Consider the following 19904-nt stretch of genomic DNA (forward strand, 5'->3'; position numbering starts at 1 on the left):
TGGCACCATCTCTGGGAGTGTGATAAACTGCAGGCATTTGTCAACCTGGTAAACGCAGGCCCCATTTATCAGGCTGAGTGCCGGGAGCTGCGTTCGCTCCTTTGCTTGCATGCATCACGTCCTTCGCAGAATCACTGTTCCGCCACAAGCCTCTTCCAGAAGAAGATGCCGATCAGCCAAAATCCTGTAAGCGTCTCTTCTGGCTCTTGCAGGACACAACCTCTCTCTCTCTCTCTCTCACACACACACACTCAGTTCTTTGTTCTGTGTTAGAACCACAGAACAAAGACGAGCAACAACTTACAGCAGAGTATTGAAATGGCTCTAAAAAGAAGGTACCAGGAGTAGCTGATCACTAAAGCAAATGAGAAATTAATAAACTGGGAAAGAAATTGAGATGTTAAATGGTCTCAAACATATAAAATGGTCTTTGCCTGGTGCTTCAGGGATAAAGGATGCCCCCACCAGCCGAGTCTCTCGCAAACAGAGTGCTCCCTGTGAAAGCGCCTTTGCATCGCCCTTCTGCAGCGGAAGCTGCTACCTGGAGCCATCATTTGACTCTGCTGTCTAGTTGGACCTACTATAATCGGTATGTGACCTTGCTCAACTTGGCCGAAAAGAATTGCGTGTCTGAGAATCTGAAAATCCATTCTGAGAGATTTGAAAATCCAAGCCAAAGCGGTGCCTCCAGGTTTTTGGTCCAGCCCTAATATGAGGCTGCAAGAAGCGATCGCCTCAGGCTCCAGGTGCTGGGAGGCAGCGATGCAGCAGTGGAGGCAAGAATGGCCCGTGTGCCGAGCGGCTGGCCCTGCGAGCCTTCTGAGATAGCCCCACCGTGAGTGGAAGCCCAGCTGGCCTTGTAAAGGGTGGGAGGGGGCCTGGTTCTGTCCTTCACCTCAGGCAGCAAAATCCAGAAAACAACGGTATAAACCAGGCCCACTGGAGCGTGGATGCGGTCTGCCCGGCGTTGCTTTCAATGGGCAGCACACGCCAAACGGCCCCCAAGCAGCGCATCCCCGCCTCCATTCCAGTGCTGCGTGTTCAGATCTTTCAGTTCCCAAATGGTTCTAAGCAAAATTCTCGTGGGCTCCCACGGGAGGTGGCTGAGGCCCCATCGGGGAGGTGTTCAAGGACAGGCTGGGCATGCACCTGGTGGGCACGTCGTGAGCGGAGCTGGCTGGTGCTGGAGGTCAGACTAGATGGCCCGGGAGACCCCTTCTGACTTGCTCCGTTTCTATGTTTCTAAAATGGGCAGACGGTAACTCCAGCATTAAACATTTCGGGGAACACTCACTGGCTCCTGCAGTGGCAGAACGGGCTGAGTGAGAAGCTGTTGCTTCCTGCTTTAAAAAGCCCGTTTCACAAAGTTTGGCTCTGGCTTGCAGGAGCAAGCACGCCCGAAGTCAGGCTGCATCTGGACTGGGCTGCCCAGGGTGTAATTTCCTCCGCTTTTAGCCTCCGTGATCTAGTCTGCTTGACACAAATAGGGCTGGAAGATGGTTAAGCCGAAAGGGAGGAACGGTTCGAGATGGAGGTTACATAACTGGCTACTGTATGCAGCTGCAGAAAGGAAGCGAGGGGGAACGGGCGGGAGAGACAGATCTTTGTGCTGAATTATTTTGGAGGAGCCGAAGAAAAAATAGAAACCTTTCTCATCCCTTGGTCTCTTCCTTATTTTTAGAAAGTGCCACCTCAGCAGAAGGAAGCCTAGCCAGATGTTGCCCTCAAATCTTACTTCTCTGTTGTAAACACGGTCAAAATTGGGCAGCAGCTCACAAGACCAGGTGTGGCCAACAGGTGCTGCCAAAATTAGCACTGGTTTTAGGCCCAGCTTTAGCAAGCTTTAGAACTTCGTTCAACAAGTTGGCTGACAAGGTGGCTGACAAGAATGTAGCCAAACTGGGGCCACTGCAAGCCAGAGGGAGGCAAGGCACCTGTGATTTGTCAAAATCTAAAAAACGCAAGACTTAAGGGACCAGTCCCCTCTGAAAGCAAGAAAACAACAGCAACGCCTTTGATCATGGCAGAGAATCCTCATTATTTGGAATATTCCAGGAGCCAACACAAGGCCGGGCTGAGGCTCAAATCTGACAGAGCAGACAGCGTCCTTTCGGAGGGCCTGCATGTGACACACAGCATAATTTATTTCCGAAATGAATCATTCTTGCAGGAAATATCCCTCCTTGCTTCAGCACATCGCAATTCCATAATACACAACTCTCAGCCCTTATTTCCAAGACGCTTCTTCTAGAAATTTTGATCCAGCAGGTCCAGGTCAAGGTTGATCCTCCACTAAGGGTTACATGGGTTTGAAAAGATCCTTCTAAGGGAGCGGATGTTGCACAGTAAGTCAAAGGCAGAGAGACCAAAAGTCGGTTTCTATATTTGCCCACATGACTGCGGCAAGCCCAGTGGGTGAATTACTGCTCCTTTCATGGTCCAAAATAGCAGATGTAGGCAAAAGGTCTAAGCTTAGGATACTAGAGTTTGGCAGGCGGCAGCTGAGTAGGAGACCATAAAGGAGTGGAAACACTGGGCATGTGTCAGGTTCTCAAATGGTGCGACTCTCAAATGGTGAATTAGTGAGTTGGTTGTCTGGATGGATATTCCCAAGTCCTCCGAGGTCTTTAAAAAGCAGCAGCAGCAGCAGCAGCAGCAGCAGCAGCAGCAGCAGCAGCAGCAGCTCCCCTGCTCAGGAAGTCGCAAAAGAGGGCTTTCAAATTTGTTTCTTTTTTAAGGGAAAACCCACCCTGAAGCGTGTCCTATTTTTATGAAAATGCTGGTCCAAAATGAGAGGGGTAGTATCTAAACCCTCTTTAGCTCCACAGCGTTTCCTGCCCTTTCCTGCCTATTCTGGCTTGCATGAAGCAGCTTGCACTTTCTCGGCGATTCAGCCGTGCAGGAGGTGCAATCCATCACATTTCAGCTTGCGGAAGAGTAAAAACAGGAAAGAGGCGGGGAGAATGCCTTAAGAGCCGGGTTACTGCTCAGCTAGTCGCCAGTCACCCAAACCAGGGCTGGAAGTTTCATGGACAAACCTTTGCCGGAGCAGTGAGTGTTTTAGGTGCTGGTGCTCTTGGTGAAAATCCCTCGCGGTGCGATCCTATGGTTGTTTCCACAGAAGTACGGCGGGTAATCCAGGAAAAGCCATACTCGGCGTGGCTAGCACCCCCCTGCAGCCTATTGCCCACCCCTATGATGGGTCTTTCTCTCAAAATCTAACTGTTTCCATCTCCATCAGGAGCAAGTCTTTTGCAAAGCCTATGGCTGCGTTCAGACAGCTTAACATGGGTTGAGTATGGGCTGAGTCTGACCTTGAACTGTGGGTTGCTGTGGAATCGTGGGTTACTGCATTGTCTGAACACAGCTGAGATAACAAACTATGGTAGCGACCGACAATTCACAACTCATTGACAAACGATGCGTCGCTTCATCAGTTGCTTGTGGCTAACAAGATATGGCTTCTTAGTGCCGTGGCTCTGACAACCCACATTTCAACCACCATTTTCCAGAGCAACCCACCTTCAAACATGTCATCTGAACGTGGAGCCTGAGCTGTCTGTACAAATCCAAGCTGCCCCTAAATAATTTGCATTACAAAAGGGAAAACTCACAATTATATATTGCTGCTGGAGAAATCCATCCCCAGGAGGAAGGGGAAGCGGGGTAGGCCTCTGGCAGCTGGGAAGGGAGAGCAGAAGGGATGGGTTGGCAGGCCACAGGGCTCGGGGCAGCCATCCAGCACCCATTAGCTCAGTACCCGGGCCGGTCCAAGGTGCAGCAGTGCAATTTATAGCAGCCGGACCTCACGAGGAGGGAAGAAGAGAGGAGCAGGGTGGTTAAGATCATTTCTGTGCTGCAGCTATTTCTGGACCACTTCAGGGTGCGCTGTGCCTTGCATCCTGTTGCCCTCAACGCAGCATTGATTGATGGAGGGCCAAGGCAGGTCCGGAAAGTTCTGTGGCACGCAGCAACTTCTTCTCCGTCCTCTTCGGTCCTCTTTCAAGGGCTTTGATGATTCACTGTGGCTCATAGGGGACAACAGGCACAAGAGTCGTGGCCTGCACAAACGTCCTCAGACAACACCGAACGCACAGCTTGCTTTAGGCAGCCTGAGAAGGTGTTGTGTATCAGGGAAGTACAAGTTTAAGCAGATGAACTTCGTGTCCAGACTTCCAGATCCGCTGCCGGCCTTGCCCGCTCTCAGAACGCGCTCCCACGAGCATCTCAGAAACGGAATGTGCCCCTCACATGTGAAGAGGTCCCACACGCTGCTCTCACGGGCGACGAGTCTGCCCTTAGCCACAATCAGCTTTCTGTGCTGCTTTCTCAGAGGTGTGATGTATTTTCTGGGTGGAAGATTTCAAAGCAGCGAACAAAAGATGAGAGAAGAAACAGAGGAAAATGGCAGGCTGAAAACAAGGTCTGTAATACTTTCAAGTGTCAATGAAAGTCAGGTTAGGCAGGGCTCCTGGTCAGATCAGGCCAGGTCAGGCAGGGCTCCTGAAATCAAGCTTTCCTCAGGAGGTGCTTTGGACACAAGCCCGACCTCCGGGGTGGGGGTTTCCCGCAGAGTGGAAGCCTCTTTGCCGGTGGCCCCCCTCTGAGCCGCAGCTCCGCACCATCAGTTGGGGCCCGTCCATCCGTTGGTGGGGGGCAGCTCTTCAGCAGCAGACCTTGCTTGGCAAGGCAGGCTTGGCTGGTGCCCACGTGCTTCTCCTTAACGAAAAGGCCGGGCCCTTCCTGTCCACCAAAGCTTTCAAGGGGCTATTTATGGATGCTGCTTTTATCCATCTGCTTTCTTGGTTTTTATTTGATTTTTTCTGCTTCTCTTTATTGCAGTTGTTTTCTAAATGGTTTTACTGCTGCCATTATTGTTTTCTGACACCCTTTTTCATCGTAAATGGCTTTGGGAGATTGCTTTATTATTTCCTTTCCTCCTCCTCCTCTTCATCCCAGACAGCCCTGCCTCCTCGCACCCGTGCACTTCGGAACCTGCTGGCAGGGACATCCCTTCCGGCTTCCTGTGGAGACTGCCATCCTTTTGCGGGGGGCCAAGCATCACCTGTGCCAGGGCTCAGCCGGTGGCCGGGGGCTGAGCAGGCGGGCAGCTTTGCTACAGAGGAAGTGGCCTCCCATACGCAGAAGTGGAAGGCCAGCCTCGGCGTCTTCCCTTTCATGGCTGCTGCCCGCTGGGAAGCCAAGACCTGCCTGAGAGCACCCTTTAGGTGCTGGCTTTATGGGAAAGTGTTTTCTCTCCTGTTTTGCATTGTGCTTTTTCAGTGTTTTTGTAAAAAAAAAAAAAAAAGGTCGCCGCCAGCAGTAAGCACACACACCAATCCCAAGCCGAGAAGCGTCCCAAGCAGCTATCTCCCACTATCCGATTGCAGACTCCATGTTAATGATGTTTGCTGCTGATCTGCTAGCCAAAATCACTTCGTAAAATCCATTGAAAAAACGGTGCCGGAACGCCATTCCAGTGCGTTCTATGACAAAAAAAGCCCTGAGCCTTTTTGCCCTTTGGTGCTGTCCGAGGGGTTTTTGCGGCAAGGGTACTGGCCGTTTCCTGCTCCAGTGGAGCACCTTTTGTCAGCGCTCTCTGCCACGACCAGCGCGTCTTGGGCGCCCCTGCACGGCAGAGCGCATGGCTCCATTGTCCTACACAAGCCCCTTCGCCACGGCAAGGCAGCGATCCGTGAGAAGGAACAGCTCCCTGGAGAAGCCCCTGATGCTGGGGACGACTGATGGCAAAAGGAGAAGGGGACGGCAGAGGGTGAGGAGCTGGATGGGGTCGCTGGTGGGGAGGGTGTGGGCTCGGGTGGCCTCCGGGGGATGGGAGAGGCCAGGAGAGCCTGGAGGAATGTCCATGGGGTCGCGATGGGTCGGACACGACTTTGTGACTAACGACATTGAGCTTTTGAAATGTCGGTATGCCCCCACCTTAAAAGAGGCCTAAGCAATGTAAAAAAATACATAACTGGGCCCGCGTCCTGCAAGCCTCTCGTCCGTCAGCTTCACCATCTCCTGGAAAGGGTGCAGCCGCTTTGATCTGCCCAAGTCCAAGACCACGCATGGCTCTGAATGACCGTTGAAATCACCTTCCAGCTCCTTCTGAAATCCACGTTTATTTTTAAGAACCAAGCTCCCCTGCAGGCAGGCACTGTCCCACTTGTCTCGCAACATTCAGCCGAGCTGCCCCTACAGACAAGAGCTCATTGTCTTCCTTGTGCACGGCCGGCCGGCCAGCAGCAGTCACCCCGCTCTCATACGACTGCCCCGTATCGGTTTTCCTCTTTGCACATCTCCCCAGCCTTCCCCTCTCCCTAGATTAGCTCACCCAGGGAAACGGGCCGTCCCGAGACAGTCTACCCACCGTCTCTTCAGAGAGTTCTGAAGCGGAAGCCCCCATCTTTTCGGGCTCCCCATTGCTCCCCATTGCACTGATAATCGTCCCCTGCTGAGGATGGGAGAAAGGAAGAAGAAACCAAAACAGAGTGTCTTGTTTGGTCCATTTGAAATGGGGTGGGGGAGGAAGAGGAGGTCACCTTACTGTCCGTGAGAACTCAGGGAAGAGGTAATGGGCATGCCATTGCGAATCCCATGTTGCCACAACCTGTGGGTGCCAAAACAGGCCAGTCTCATTAAGACACCGGGCCCCGTTCCGTGTGGATGCAGGGATGCGCAGCCTAGATGGCCCCGCACTCCAGTTTAAGTCTCAGCCTTGCTCTGCTCTGTGCTGGAGGACACATGGCCCATCTGCCTGCCTACAAGCCCCACTTGGAGATTTCCATGGTACTGCCCTCCTCTTGTCCTGCTTATCCGAGAAACCTGCCCTAGCCTGCACGCTGCCCGAGAACTGATCCACAGCAGTTCCGTGCAAGCGAACATCCACTGCAGGGCCGTGGCAGAACCCACGACCTGAAATGTTCTGGCCGAGGCGGAGGGCCTGGAACCCGTCCTGAACCCGTCTCTCCCCCTGGGTATTAAGGTCCATCCTGCCAGACACCCTCCCACCCCAAACGCTGCTTGCCAGGGCAGAGAACACCTGGGAGGCGAAGGGAAGGTGCCCACCTACCACCTTCCAGGACCTCCGCTCCGCATGCATGTGCTGGGATGCAACGCTGTAGCCTGGGAGGTCCAGTTGGACTTGGAAAGATGTTATGCGATGAACCAAGAAGAAGATCTGGCTGAAGGACGTGAGGGGTCTGGACTTTGCCCAGTTAAGCACGGCAAGAATGAGAGGAGCAGCCCGTGAGCACGAGTTCAGTCACCGCACATGGCGACTGGCCCGGGGCGCACAGCGCAGCCCCCCTTCCTGGGCCTGCTGGCCAGGCAGTGATGGCAGCTTAGCTGCCTCCTGGGCTGTTCCAGCTGCGAGCTCTGATTGGTCGTTTGACTACAGGAGGTCCCCACACTTACCTGGGAGGCAGGACGCTTCGCGTGGACCCACGACCCGCCCAATCACCTCGCTCTGCCTGCCAAGATCACGCCAGGCCATCTCCTCCTCCGGTGCACGACCCCCCAACGCCCAGTTTCTGAACCCCAAAAATCTCCTTCTCCTTCCGTCCCACTCAAAGAGTCCAAAATGCTGAGACCGGGGGGGGGGGGCACCAGGGTGGTGGGGGCAGGGCCAGCCACTTTCCTGAAGGCACAACCTGAGAGCAGCTGGGAAGTTTAATCCGGCCTCATCAGCCAGAATTTGTCTCCCCGCTTCGGCCCCAACAAGTGACAGAAGAGCAGCCAACATCAGTTTTGGGAGGAATTTAAGACGCCCTGTCAGGCTTTGAATCAGGCAGCTGTCAGAAAAGGGTGGGAGTTTCTGGAAGGTGGGAGACCCTTTGCTTTGCCCGCTGTGCCGAGGGGGTGCAGCGGTGGGCCGGCTGTCGCAGAGGCCGCCTGCGGCTGGGGGGATCAGGCGACCGCAGGCACGCGGCTCCGACCCTGAAGGTGAGCTGGGGCGCGCCAGGCCTCACGTGCGCAGAACTATCCTGGCCCGTGCAGGGCGCCGAGGCGGCCTGGTTGCCCAGGTCCAGGGCATCCCCGCTTGCTGGGGTGCCAGGCCAGAGAGGCAGGCCCTCCTGGGAAGCCCCATAAGCTTGGCTTTAATGCTATAACCTTCCCCACCTCCCAGAGGGTGACTTAAGAGCGTCGCAAGGAGCTGCGTATCCATGAAGAACTGATTCTGGGCCCGTTCGCAACTAAACGAGCGACGCCTGGGCTCAAGTTGTATGTGAAGCCTTTCAAAAGGGAGGCTGTTCTCCACCCCACCGCACCCCACCCCACCACGATGTCCGGGGAACTCCAGCTGGCCCGGCTTGCTTGCTCGCGGCGTTGGCAACACCAAGGACTGCCGGAAGGGGCGGGCAGCTGCTGGTCTGCTGTGCGCACGGTCCGTCCGTCCGTCCAGAGGAATGTCCGCAGGAGCTCCACTTCCGATCACGGGCCGCGTGCGCGAGGCGGCATGCTGCTTGTGCAACACTGCTTCTGCCTGCCCGGTCTTGGAGCAGAGAGGGCCGCCTGATGACCAGGCTGGGAAAATGGAAGCCAGGGGACGTGAAAACAGCAAGAAGCCCGGCGGCACCCCGAGCGAACCACGTCGTCACACCTGTATCTGGTGAGCTACTGGGGAGACTGTGCTACCACAAGCCTGGAATTGCAAAGGGCAGCTCCATTTCCCCCCATCAACCGTTTCCTTCTCGCTTGATGATGAACGGAGCCTGCTGGAGCCACCAGAGGCGCATCCGGTGCGTGCCCAGCCGACCGCAGTGCGCCAGGTGGCCCTCACGCAAGGTCTCTCCCCCAGGCCTGCCCCTCGGCGACTTGTAGGCATTCAGAGAACCGCTGCTGAGAACTGCACCTTCGGGCTGCTAATGGCAAAGTTCAGAACCATCCTCATGAGGAAGGTGGATCGGAGTTCTCTTTTTTGACCGCCACATGGCCGCAAGCACACACACACAGTCATGGGAAAATGTTCACCGATCAGAAACAAGGAAGTACATGCAGAACATGGAAGTAAAACATGGAACTAAGTTACAGGCTTCCCATTGCTGTGGTTTCTAGCTCTTTCCTCATGCTGCTCCCCCCCCCCCCCCCCCCGGTCAAAAATAAAATTTGCTTGAGGATGCCTGAATGGGACAAAGGAGGAGGTCCCTTCAAACACGGGGGAAATGACTCTCACACCATTTTGCGCCAATGACTCGCCTACTCTAAGCTCTTTCCTTGCTCCCTGTCAAAGATTTGCTGAAAGGCCTTTTAGCGTGCCAGATCAAAAATCCCGACATTCCCAGCCCATTTTTCTCTCTAAGCGAGCACGGGATTGAGACTGTCATCATTCTCCATCCTGATGCATTGGACTACAAGTCCCATAGTTCCTGGCCAGTATGGCCTGCCCTTTTACCAGATCAAGCTTCCCCAGTCCCTGGTTCACACCACGTAGCAGTGGCTCTCCAAGAACTCGGACCAACGCCTCTTTGAGCAGCACCGTCCACAATCCTTGAAGCAAAAGTTCTCGGAATTGAACCTGGAAGTCCAGGGCCTGCAGAGCGTGTCTCCCAGCCCCTCTGGGATGACCTTCTCCCCCTCCTGCTGCTGAAATGGACCGGCTGGAGCAAGCACAACACTCCGAGAAACGTACATAGGATGACACAATGCTGATAAAGAGCCCAGAGGGGTCGGGAGCACCAAGAGGCCCCTTGGCCGCTGCATCCAAGACCCTGGGAGCAGCCGGTCCCAGCGCACTAGAGGGGCTGGGCCTGACTCCTCTGCAGGGGGACCCCAGGGAGATGAGTGGGAGAGGGCTGGTGCTGCGGAGGTGCTGAGGGGGCCGGAGCAGAGCCACGGGGAAGACGTGCAGCTGGGGAGGAGACGCCACAGAACGACCCACCGTGCGGAAATGACTGGGGAGCCCGCAAGATGCCGGAGATTGCAAGAGCCTGTGGCGCTCTGCAAAGCCTGCCTGGAACCGCAGCCGGCCGAGGCGATGCTCATGCTCGCTTGCTCATGGATTGGGCAATGAAGGCAGCGGGCTAGACATAGGGCCTGCAGGGAGAGCTGAAGGGACCCCCCCCCCGGGGCTGTCAGTCTGAGGGGCCAGAGGCGACGTGGCCCAAGGCAGGCCACGGGTCAAGCTCCAGAACATGATGGCCACTTAGTCAGTGCCAAAAATGAGGAAGCGGCATCAGCAAGAGAAAGACTTGCCCAGGACTTTGCCACGTTGTGGTGTGCTCATCATTCCCGACTCCCCGCTGTTTACAGGCTCCTCTGTTGATGCCTCAGCCCCTTAGTTTTGCTTCTGCGTTAAACTAGAACTTTGGACAAGCCTTGGGGAAAAAAAAAAAAAAAAGGAAATGTGTCATTTATTTGTAATAGTGAAAGGAACCGCTTTTTCACTCAAGTATTTCCACTATTCCGCTATGCCACAGTGCCCCCTAAATATTATGTGGTGGAAAAAGAGGAAAAGAAAAGATCTTCCTGTAGTGCTCGGATTTCAGTTCGATGATGAAACTGAGAGCAGAGATAACCGACTACTGGCCAATGGGCAGTCTTGTGCACAAAAGTTATACGAGTCCCCGCCATGGAGGGAAAGATGGGCCAGTTCGGGTCAGAATTTGGCCACAAACGGGCCCGGGAGGAATCCAGCTGGAAAGACTTGAAAGCAGAGTGACCCACAGATGCCCAGGCACGGTTGTTCTGCTTTCTGGGTTTGGAATACCCCCATCTACAATTGCATGGACAAGGATGTCATGCTAGGAAATCAACCCTATTCACACATCACAACAACCCAGGGTTTGAAAAGAACTGGGCAGACACGAACGAGCAGGAGTGAGGGCACCCAGGGGCTCTCGGCTCCCCAGTCCCCCCACTGACCTCAGAAACTCATGGCTTAGCCCACCAGCGCTGGGTTGTCTCCCCCAACAAGCCGGAGTTCCAGCCTTGGATGTCGCGAGAAACCACCGCGATGGCCATCACCGGGCTGCTCGGTTCCCCAGAGCGCGGCAGGTGCCTCCGGGGGCCAGCAACCCCCACTCCCTGGCGGCAGCCTGGGGTTTCCTTTTTCTTTTTCATCACTGTGGTGCTTGTCATGTGCACTCTGCACATCCAGTTTCCCTGTGACTTCGCTCATACCACATTGTGGTTGCTTAGTGATCTCAGGAATTAAAGCGCCCACTTGTAAAACTCACAACCTGCTGGGGGGTTTTCAGTGGGCAGCTCGGTGGCTGCTTTGCAAAAGGAAGGCCGGCCTGTGGGATCCAGCAGGGCCCTTCAACATTCTCGATATTTTACAATTAACATGTAGAAACAGCCTTATTTGTTAAAAAGCCATCAAGCCAGTGCACAGCAATTTAAAACAATAAAAAACGTGAGCAGTAAAACATCTGATCATTAGAACAAGGTGTAGAATTGTAAAAGCTCACCATCCTGCACATGTTCATAATTAAGTTGGTGTGAACATTCACTGTACTGATAAAATGCTTCTTGACAAGATTATGGGATGGGGAAGTTGCCTTCCCCTTCCCCTTCCCCTTCGCCCAGTTTCATTTGCTTGTGCTTTGGGGACTTCCCTGTTAGCTGACACCATGAAGTTCCCGCTTCTTCTGATGAGAGGGACACGAAAAGGGATCCGAAAAGCAGCACGACTGGAACTGGGTGCAGCCAAGTTTCAGGCACAAACCGTGCCGGACGGTAGAGGCAAGACGCCATCCCCGACTGCTTTGCTGTGACTTGGGGTGCCAGCGCGCCTGGCAATGCCCACACCTCCCCCCCCCGCCTTTCCCATGTGCCTCTTCTTGTCCTGATTCACCCTCGGTGGCTTGGAAGGGTATCACCACCTGGAGGGAGCTGAATGTCAGCTTTAATCCTAGACCCTTTTCCTTCTTAGATCCTTTTCCACATGGAGGTGGGTGGAGAGCTGTTCCCCCCTGCAGAGGAAGGCAGGATGTGCTCCAACGGAGCAAAGCTCAGGGAGCCAAGGCTCCATTTGGATGCCAGGAAGCACTTCTGGACAGTCAGGACCCCGAGGGTGTGCAATGGGCTTCCACGGGAGGCAGTTGAGGCCCCCTCAGTGAGGGTGTTCAGAGATAGGCTGGACATGCACATGGTGGGCATGTCATGAGCGGAGCCGGCTGGAGCCGGGGGTCAGACTAGATGGCCCAAGAGGCCCCTTCTGACTTGCTCTATGTTTCTTTCTCCAAGCGCTGGCCAACTTCCCAAGGACAACAGGACTGCCGGCACTTCTTGCTTCCTTCTGTTTCTCCATACACGGAATCGCAAACATGCCTGTTCCAAAATCCCCGGCAGGTCTGTGGAGCAGTGACTTCTTGCACCAGTTGGTTTTGCTCGATACTGCAATGGGCTCCCCCAAGGGCATGAGGGAGTCAGAGATTCCCTACACGAGTGCTTTATTGAAGCTAGTTTTTCTGCTTTTTTGTGAGGGGATGAGACCACCCTTCCCAGGGGCTTCCCCACCCTCCAAGGGCTTTCCTCTCTGCCATTTCATATGTTTTTTGTGTTCCCTTATACAGCCACCGGGTGGTGCTGTGGTGCATGGTGGAATTGCAACAATACATCGCCTTCTGTGGCAAGTTGCGGCGCCATCTAGTAAAATCTCACCCTTCCCCTGCTCTCTGACAAAGGGGAGAAAATGGTTAGGAAACTCAGGAGGGGCCCTGGAGGAGGCCAAGATCGTGAAAAGACCCTACGAACCTCCGTGCGCGACAGATCATGGATGCCCAACAGTGCTCGTGGGGAGAAGTCCACTGTGTGGCTTCAAGGCTTGGGGTGGCTGGGCGATTGCTGCAGGCCCACACCCAACCGGACCCCACCGAGCACCCTGAGGCCGCCCCCCCCGCCGCTCCCTGCCTCTCGCTTGGGTCAGAAGCGGCTCCTGAGAGTTGTCCTAGTACCCAAGCAAGCCACAGTGGCTAAAAGCGTTCCAAGTGTCGCTTGCTTCTCAACATCTTGCATTTCTTTTTAGCTGCGGCAAACACTCCAGTTGAGCAACCTCACTGGGCAAAACCCACATCCTCCCCCTGGTTCTCTCCTCTCTCTTTCTTCACCTTTTAAGTGCATTTCTTGAGCTCCAGGAAGAGGCGGGGGGCTGAACGGAGGCGCAGCAGAGGCGTGTGGTCTGACAATCATCTCCGTCTTATCGGCAAATGCTAATCAGAAACCAGAGGGAGGGATCAGATGGGGGTGAAGGTCACATCCGTCCTCATCTGCACATTGCATAGGAAACGTGTCTTCAGGTCTTTGCAGCAACAAAATGCAGCAAACATGCTTAGCTCATCATCACCTGTGGTTTCTGTGACTCCAGAACTTTAAAACAGGGGAGGCCTGTTCTGAACTTCAGTCCCCAGAAGCCCCAGAAGCCCCGGGCAGGAATCCTGGGAGCTGAAGTCCCAAAATGTGAGGCCCTACTTTCCACGCATCTCTGCTGCAGAAGACATACTGCATGGGAAGGCCGTGCTCATTTATTCTATTGCCAAGAAAAGACAATGCCACACTCAGCAGAGCACGCTGGTCGTTTCACTCGGGGCTTGGCGGCCGCCTGTGGGGGCGGCCTCTTTTAACGGCGACGTGTCCTCCCACTCATTCTGCTGCGTGAGACCCCAGGCTTCCGTCCCGCCGTCCCGCCCGGGGTGAGTGTCTGCGCACAGCACGCACAGGCACGCCTTAACTGCAACCCGTGCAACAGCCCCGTGAGGCAGGCAGTCGCGTCGCCCCACGCCGCACTGCAAAGGCCACGACTGAGGCCGGTGCGGGAGCAGGCTGGCCCAGCTGGCGCCTGCGCTCGGTGCCACAACCGTGGCAGGTAGTGGCCACCCACGAACCAGGACGGAATTCCTGCCCGTTAACTCGAAGCAGACCTTTCCTCGGTTTCTCCACCTCTTTGCCCCCCTGGCACCGAGATGGCGGCTATTCAGGCACGTTCTGATCTCGCCTACCCTTTGGCGGTTGCTGGTGGGCTTCCTCTCCCTGTCCAGCGCTGTGGATTTGGCGGAAAGCGCCCTCGGCAGCCCTCAGCCTGCAGCGGGCCTCCTTTCTGCGGCTCAGCCTGCCAGGGCCACAATAACAGGGCTTCTCTTCTCCAGCTGGAGTGAATTTGGTCAGTTAAGGGACCCTGCAGGGACTCTGCCCACAGCACCCATCAGGGCATAAAGGAGGGCAGGCGTGTGAGTGTGCGCATGCGTGTGCGTGCAGGAGAATGTGTGCCCCCACAGTGCTAGCACCTCCCCAGCTTTTGTGGATTTCCCCGGGGCATCTCATTGCCCTGTGCCTATGGGGCAGGGAAAAGAGTGTGTGTGTGAATGGAAGTGAGCACGGATGGATGATGGATAAATGAATGGAGGAGGAAGAGAAGGAAAGGAGGATGTGGGGAAAGCAAGGGGAGGGCCCCACCAGCTCTGTCTCTGGTGCCAATCATATCTGCTTTCATAGAACTGTAGAGTAGTAGAGTAGGAAGGGGCCCAGGAGGCCAGCGGGTCCGACCCTGTGCTACTGCAGGATGCCAAGTCACACCCTCCCACTCAGAGGGCCACCCAGTTTCTTCCTGAATGCCTCCAGTGTGGGAGAGCCCCCACCTCTCCAGGCAGCTGGTTCCACTGCCGTATCGGTCTGAGCGTGAGGAAGCTTTACCTCATATCTAGCCTGAACGTGGGTTGTCACAGCTTGACTTGATTATTCCGTGTCCTGCACTCCGGCATCAGCAAGACGAGATCTTGGCCTTCCTCTTTGTGGCAGCCTTTGAGGGACTTAAGGAGGGATATCATCTCCCCCCTCAGTCTTCTCTTCTCCAGGCTGAACATGCCCGAGTCTCTCAGTCGCTCCTCTTAGGGCAGTTTCCAAGCCCTGGATCATTTCTGTTGCCCTCCGCTGGACTCTTTCTAGTTTTTCTGCATCTCTCTCTACTTGGGTGCTCTCCACCACTGGTACCTGGGGCTCCACAGGGGAATGTGCTTGTGTGGGGGTCAGAGCAGGAGATCTGGTATGATTTCTGCCTGCCCCCCTCACTGCAAGCACCCCAGCGAGAGGCAAGTCACGGTGGCTGCCTCATGAGGCTGGGAGTGACGCTCCGAGAGCTTCTGCCCGGCTCAGCACTTCCTGGAACAGTGATGCTGCTGCCTGCTGCCAACTCCTCTCTCCCTCTAAAAGAGGCCCGGCCAAGCCCATCATAAATAAGTGATGGCTGCCTGGCTCGCTCTGGCAGTCAGCAGAGCACTTAGGGCAGGCGTGGCGTGGCGTGGCAGGCAGAGCAGAGCAGAGCAGAGCAGGCCCCTGCACCACCACTGGAGGGGGGAGCTGACCGAAAGTGGCGGAGAGTGAGGACGCCCAGGCCGACTTCAGCAGGGAAAGGCGCAATGCCACCTTTTATCCCAAAGGGTGACGCGGCAGATTCGGAGAAGCAGAGCGTACTTCTGAGTGTGGGGGGCTTTTTAAAAGGCAACTTGCACGAACTCTTAATATTTTTATTGTGCCGCTAACCGGGCTAGACTCTTGGCCCTGGGGACTAGCCCCTTGCCATGACTCTGAGATCATGCCGGCACTTGTGGGCAGCTGTCCTGCAGGTCAGCTGGGAGGCGCACAGTCGGGGCGTCAGCTGCAGCCGCCACTTGTTCCGCTTTACTCCCCTTGACATTTTTGGGAGAAGTTTCCACATTCCCAGAGCAGCTGCCGGCAGGGCAACGCAAGCTTCACAACAGCTGGGAAGGCACGTGTTCAAACCTGGCAGCTGCTGGAAGCGCTAATGCATGTGAGACCTTGCAAAAGGTTTGGGGTCACGAAGACGACACGCGAAAGCTCAGTTACAAGATCCAAGGGGAAGCCGGGCAGGTCCGGCCAGAATGGAGCCTGCTCTTCCAGGTGTGCCTGGTGCAGGTTGGGGTGGAGGGTGTATAAACGGAGCAAGGAAGCCAAACATCCACGGACGGACGGGGCTCACCGTACTTAAAAACCTCACTGCAAGTGAAGGAGGGAGGAAGGGAGGACGAGGGGAAGAGCTCTTGCAAACCCCTCAGGGCCATCTCTTTCTGGGAGGCTGTGGGGAGGGGGATATGCTGATCGCCCCCTCCCCAGGCTTTCTGAAGTGACGTGATGCTCAAGTACAATTCTATGGAAATCTTCCAGGGTAGTTTCAGGGAATGTATTAAACTGGTTTGTGGAGGTGTTTGATTCAACGGTTTCGTACCACAGCATACAGTTCTGGGGCTGCGTTCAGCTTCTGTTTTTCAGATGGAGCCCATTGACGGTTAAGACCGGAAGGAAGCCAGTCATACTTGAAATAACCTTTGCGCTGAAACGTTTGCATGCCCCTAATGGGTTTGAAACAACCTCCCATAACTGACTCCAGCAGCCCCTGGGATTCTCCTGGCTTTGCAGATCTAAATCACTCTCCTGGTTTCACTACACATTCCTTTGAACATTTTCTTGTAGCAAAGCGGCCAACAAAAGGAGAGACAGGCAGATGGGGCAGGATCGGAGCGCATTTCAACAGAGCAGCACAAAAAGAAGGTGGTGTCTCCCAGAGAGCGTTGGCTATTGGGTGACTGAGAAATGACGGTCTTGCAAGTTGCATGGGTCTGGGGGGGGGGGCGAGCCAACGAGGGATCACCTTTTTTCTCCTGCCATGAGGCAGTGCCAGCGCCAGGTTTTGCGGGCACCTGTCCTTGTGGCTGGGCTGTTTCCCCTCTTAGGGCAACGAAGCACGAGAGAAGAAGCCAGAGCGTAGGTGAAGGAGAAGAATCTAACCAAACCCAGCTTACAGGCCACTATAAGGACTACTCTGTAGCAATAAAAGTGGCAAAGCATCAATATTTTGGCACTTCTACGGTGTCCACACTTTTCCAAGTGGTTTGGGGTCTCCAACCCACTGGGACATGTACTGAGACCACGAAATCCTTGGTGGTTTGTTGTGGTGAATTTACACACCATTTTGAAGACAAATTCGCTCTGATTCACCACAATTTAGACTCCACAGTTGAGTTAGTCCCATTGAGAGAGGTGTCCAGAGTGCCATCTTGTCTGACTTTGATGGACAAGTTTCAGTCATCGCAGCCGGATGAAGTAGCCAAGGTACTTGGTTCTGTTTGTGCCACCACTGGGTCACTTGATCCTTGTCTTTTGACACCGTCGACCACAGTGTCCTTCTCGGCTGGGTTGAGAGCTGGGGGCACTGCATCACAGCAGTTCCACTCCTTCCTGGCCAACCGTGGTGCAGGGGGACAGCTGCTCTGCCCCATGGAGCTTACACTATGGGGTTCCTCAGGGCTCCATGCTGTTCAACATGTACATGAAACCACTGGGGGAGGTTATTCGGAGGTGGGGGCTGAGCTGTCATCTGCACACTGATGACACCCAGCTTTACACCTCTTTCTCATCCAGGTGAGGCAGTTTCCGTTCTGAATCACTGGCTGAGTGATGAATAATAGACTGGATGTTAGTCAACAAATTGAAGCTCAGTCCAGATAAGACAGATGTGCTATTGGTGGATGGTCCATCTGCCCAGAGGTGGGCCTTCAGTCTGTCTCGGATGGGGTCACACTTCCCTGGAAGGACAGGGTCTGTAGCTTGGCGGTGCTCCTGCTATCACTTGAGTCTCGGGTGGACTCAGTGGCCAGAGCACCTTCTCTCAGCTGTGATTAATTTACCAACTGCAGCCCTACCTGGACAGGTAGAGCCAAGCCCTGGTCACCCACGCTCTGGTGACCTCTTGACTGGACTACTGTAACACGCTTTACGTGGGGCTGCCCTTGAAGACAGTCTGGAAATTTCAACTCGTACAAAGTAGGGCAGAGCTGGTGTGAGCAGAACTGTGCGCCGCCGTGACTCCGATACTGCACCATCTTCACTGGTTACCAGTTGAGCTCCAGGCCCAATTTAAGGGGCTTGTTCTAACAGGTAAAGCCCTAAACGGCTTGGCCCATATGCACCTACCCAGCCCGTGAGTTCCGGAGGCCCTTCTGAGAGAGACCCCGCCAAGGAGCTGTGTTGGAGGCGCCCCAGTCGGCTTCCTCATGTGGCACGCGGTGCGGGGATTGCGGTTGGCCTCCGCCAGCCCAGGGCCTTCTGCCAGCCCTTCCAGCTTGGAAAGAAAGGGCTTTTTCTCTTAAAACAAAGTAAATGTATAAATCAGCTTGGTTAAGAAACGGGAAATGAAACAACGTGCCAAACAAACACAAAACAATTAACAAATGCAGGAAGTTGTGTGGGGGAAATGTTGAAAATTCTGCAACAATCTGGGGCAAAGTTTTGCACTTCCCAGCACTGAAACAGCAACATGAGTTAAGAAAGGGCATTTCCAATCCCTCCTCAAGCCACTAGCCTGAATTGGAGGGCTATTTCGGTGTGCGCCCTCCTCACGGAGGTTTGCCGTAGGCGACAACAACCACCATCCAGGCCCTGGGCTTGAAAGGGTGGAGTCCCACTGATTTCCAAGGGGAAGAGTTCAGTAGGCGTTCAACTCTCCTGTTGAAATTGGTGCCCTGAAAGTACAGTGGTACCACGGTTCACGAACGCTTCGGTTCACAAACAAAAATTTCGGAAAAATTTTGCCTCCGTTCGCCAACTCCGCATCGGGTGATGACCACGAGCACGCCAAACTCCTCCCCACCCACCAGGAGGGGCCGCCATGAGGCGCGCTCGCCTCCGCTGAGGCCTTCCCGGCTGCCCCGCTTCCGAGCCGGAGGAAGGCAGGCAGGCAGGCAGGCAGGCAGGCAGGCAGGCAGGCAGGCCCCCTCGCAGGCGCCGGCCGGCTCCGGGAGTGGGAGGCCGTAGAGGCGGGCGTGGGGGAGGCGAGGGTCCGGCCCGCGGCTGGCCGAGCGGGGAGCCTCCCGCCTCTCCCCACCACGGGGGGAAGAAGCATGGCGGCCGCTCGGCACTTGCCCTGAGAAGGCCGCCGCGGAGGCGTGGGAGCCCCTCCACCCCCAGGTTCAGCGAGGCGGCTGTGGCTTGGCCGGCACCCCAGGGACGTGGCTCGTATTTTTGCGGTTTAAAAAAACCGCATTTATTTATTTATAACTTTTATATGCTGTCCTTTATGTATAACGTAAAGTTATGGTTCAGAACGGATAAACCTTATTTACATTGAACCTTATGGGGACATTTGACTTGGTTCACGACCACTTCGGGTTGTGACCAGAATCGTGGAATGGATTAAGTTCGTGAGCAGAGGCACCACTGGAGTTGATTTGCTTGGGTCAAGCCCAATCAATGGTTTAAAAACAGAGATTAATTAACGTTGAAGAGGTAGAACACTTGCTAGTGTTGTTGTTGCTGCTGCTGCAACATGCCGATTCCTGGCAACCCTCCAACGCGTCCGGAACTCTGGGACCCTGCTCAGCTCTTGCAGGGCTTCCTTTATGGCCGGGATCCATCGCGGAGCTGCCCTTCCCTTCTTCGACTTCCCCGAGCCTGGCTGATGACTCCGAAGAGTCTGGCCTCCTCGTGATGCGGGAGGCATGGCGGCCTCCTCCGGCTTCGCCTTTCTGGCCGCGAGGGAAAGTTCCGGCTTGGGGCAAGCTCGGAGCGGCCCCGGTGCGCGGGCGGGCGGCCTGCGCGGCTGACTCGGAGGTGCCCCCCCCCCCCCCGCAGGCATCTCGGAACATCTTTGGCCGGAGTACGGCTCGGCCGGTCGGCCGGTCGCCCGCGCGCCACACCGGCCGGCCGGAGCAGCAGGCATGCCCCCAGGGCTGGCCGGGCGCAGGGAGCCCTTTCTGGGCCGGCCCCCCACGGCCACCACGTGCGATCGTCGCCCCGGGCACCAGCGGGCACGCGTCCTTCCGCGGCGGCTTCCCAGGGCGCGCGCCCGACGGCCCCGCGGGGATGCCGGGAGTTGTAGTCGGCCCCCGTCTGGGGAGCCCGCGCGGGGGCCGAGCAGCCCGAGGCGAGGCAGCGGGCGCGCGGGGCGCTGC

The sequence above is a fragment of the Varanus komodoensis genome, unplaced genomic scaffold (assembly GCF_004798865.1).
Source record: "Varanus komodoensis strain SLA01 unplaced genomic scaffold, ASM479886v1 scaffold74, whole genome shotgun sequence".
Lineage (NCBI taxonomy): Eukaryota > Metazoa > Chordata > Lepidosauria > Squamata > Varanidae > Varanus > Varanus komodoensis.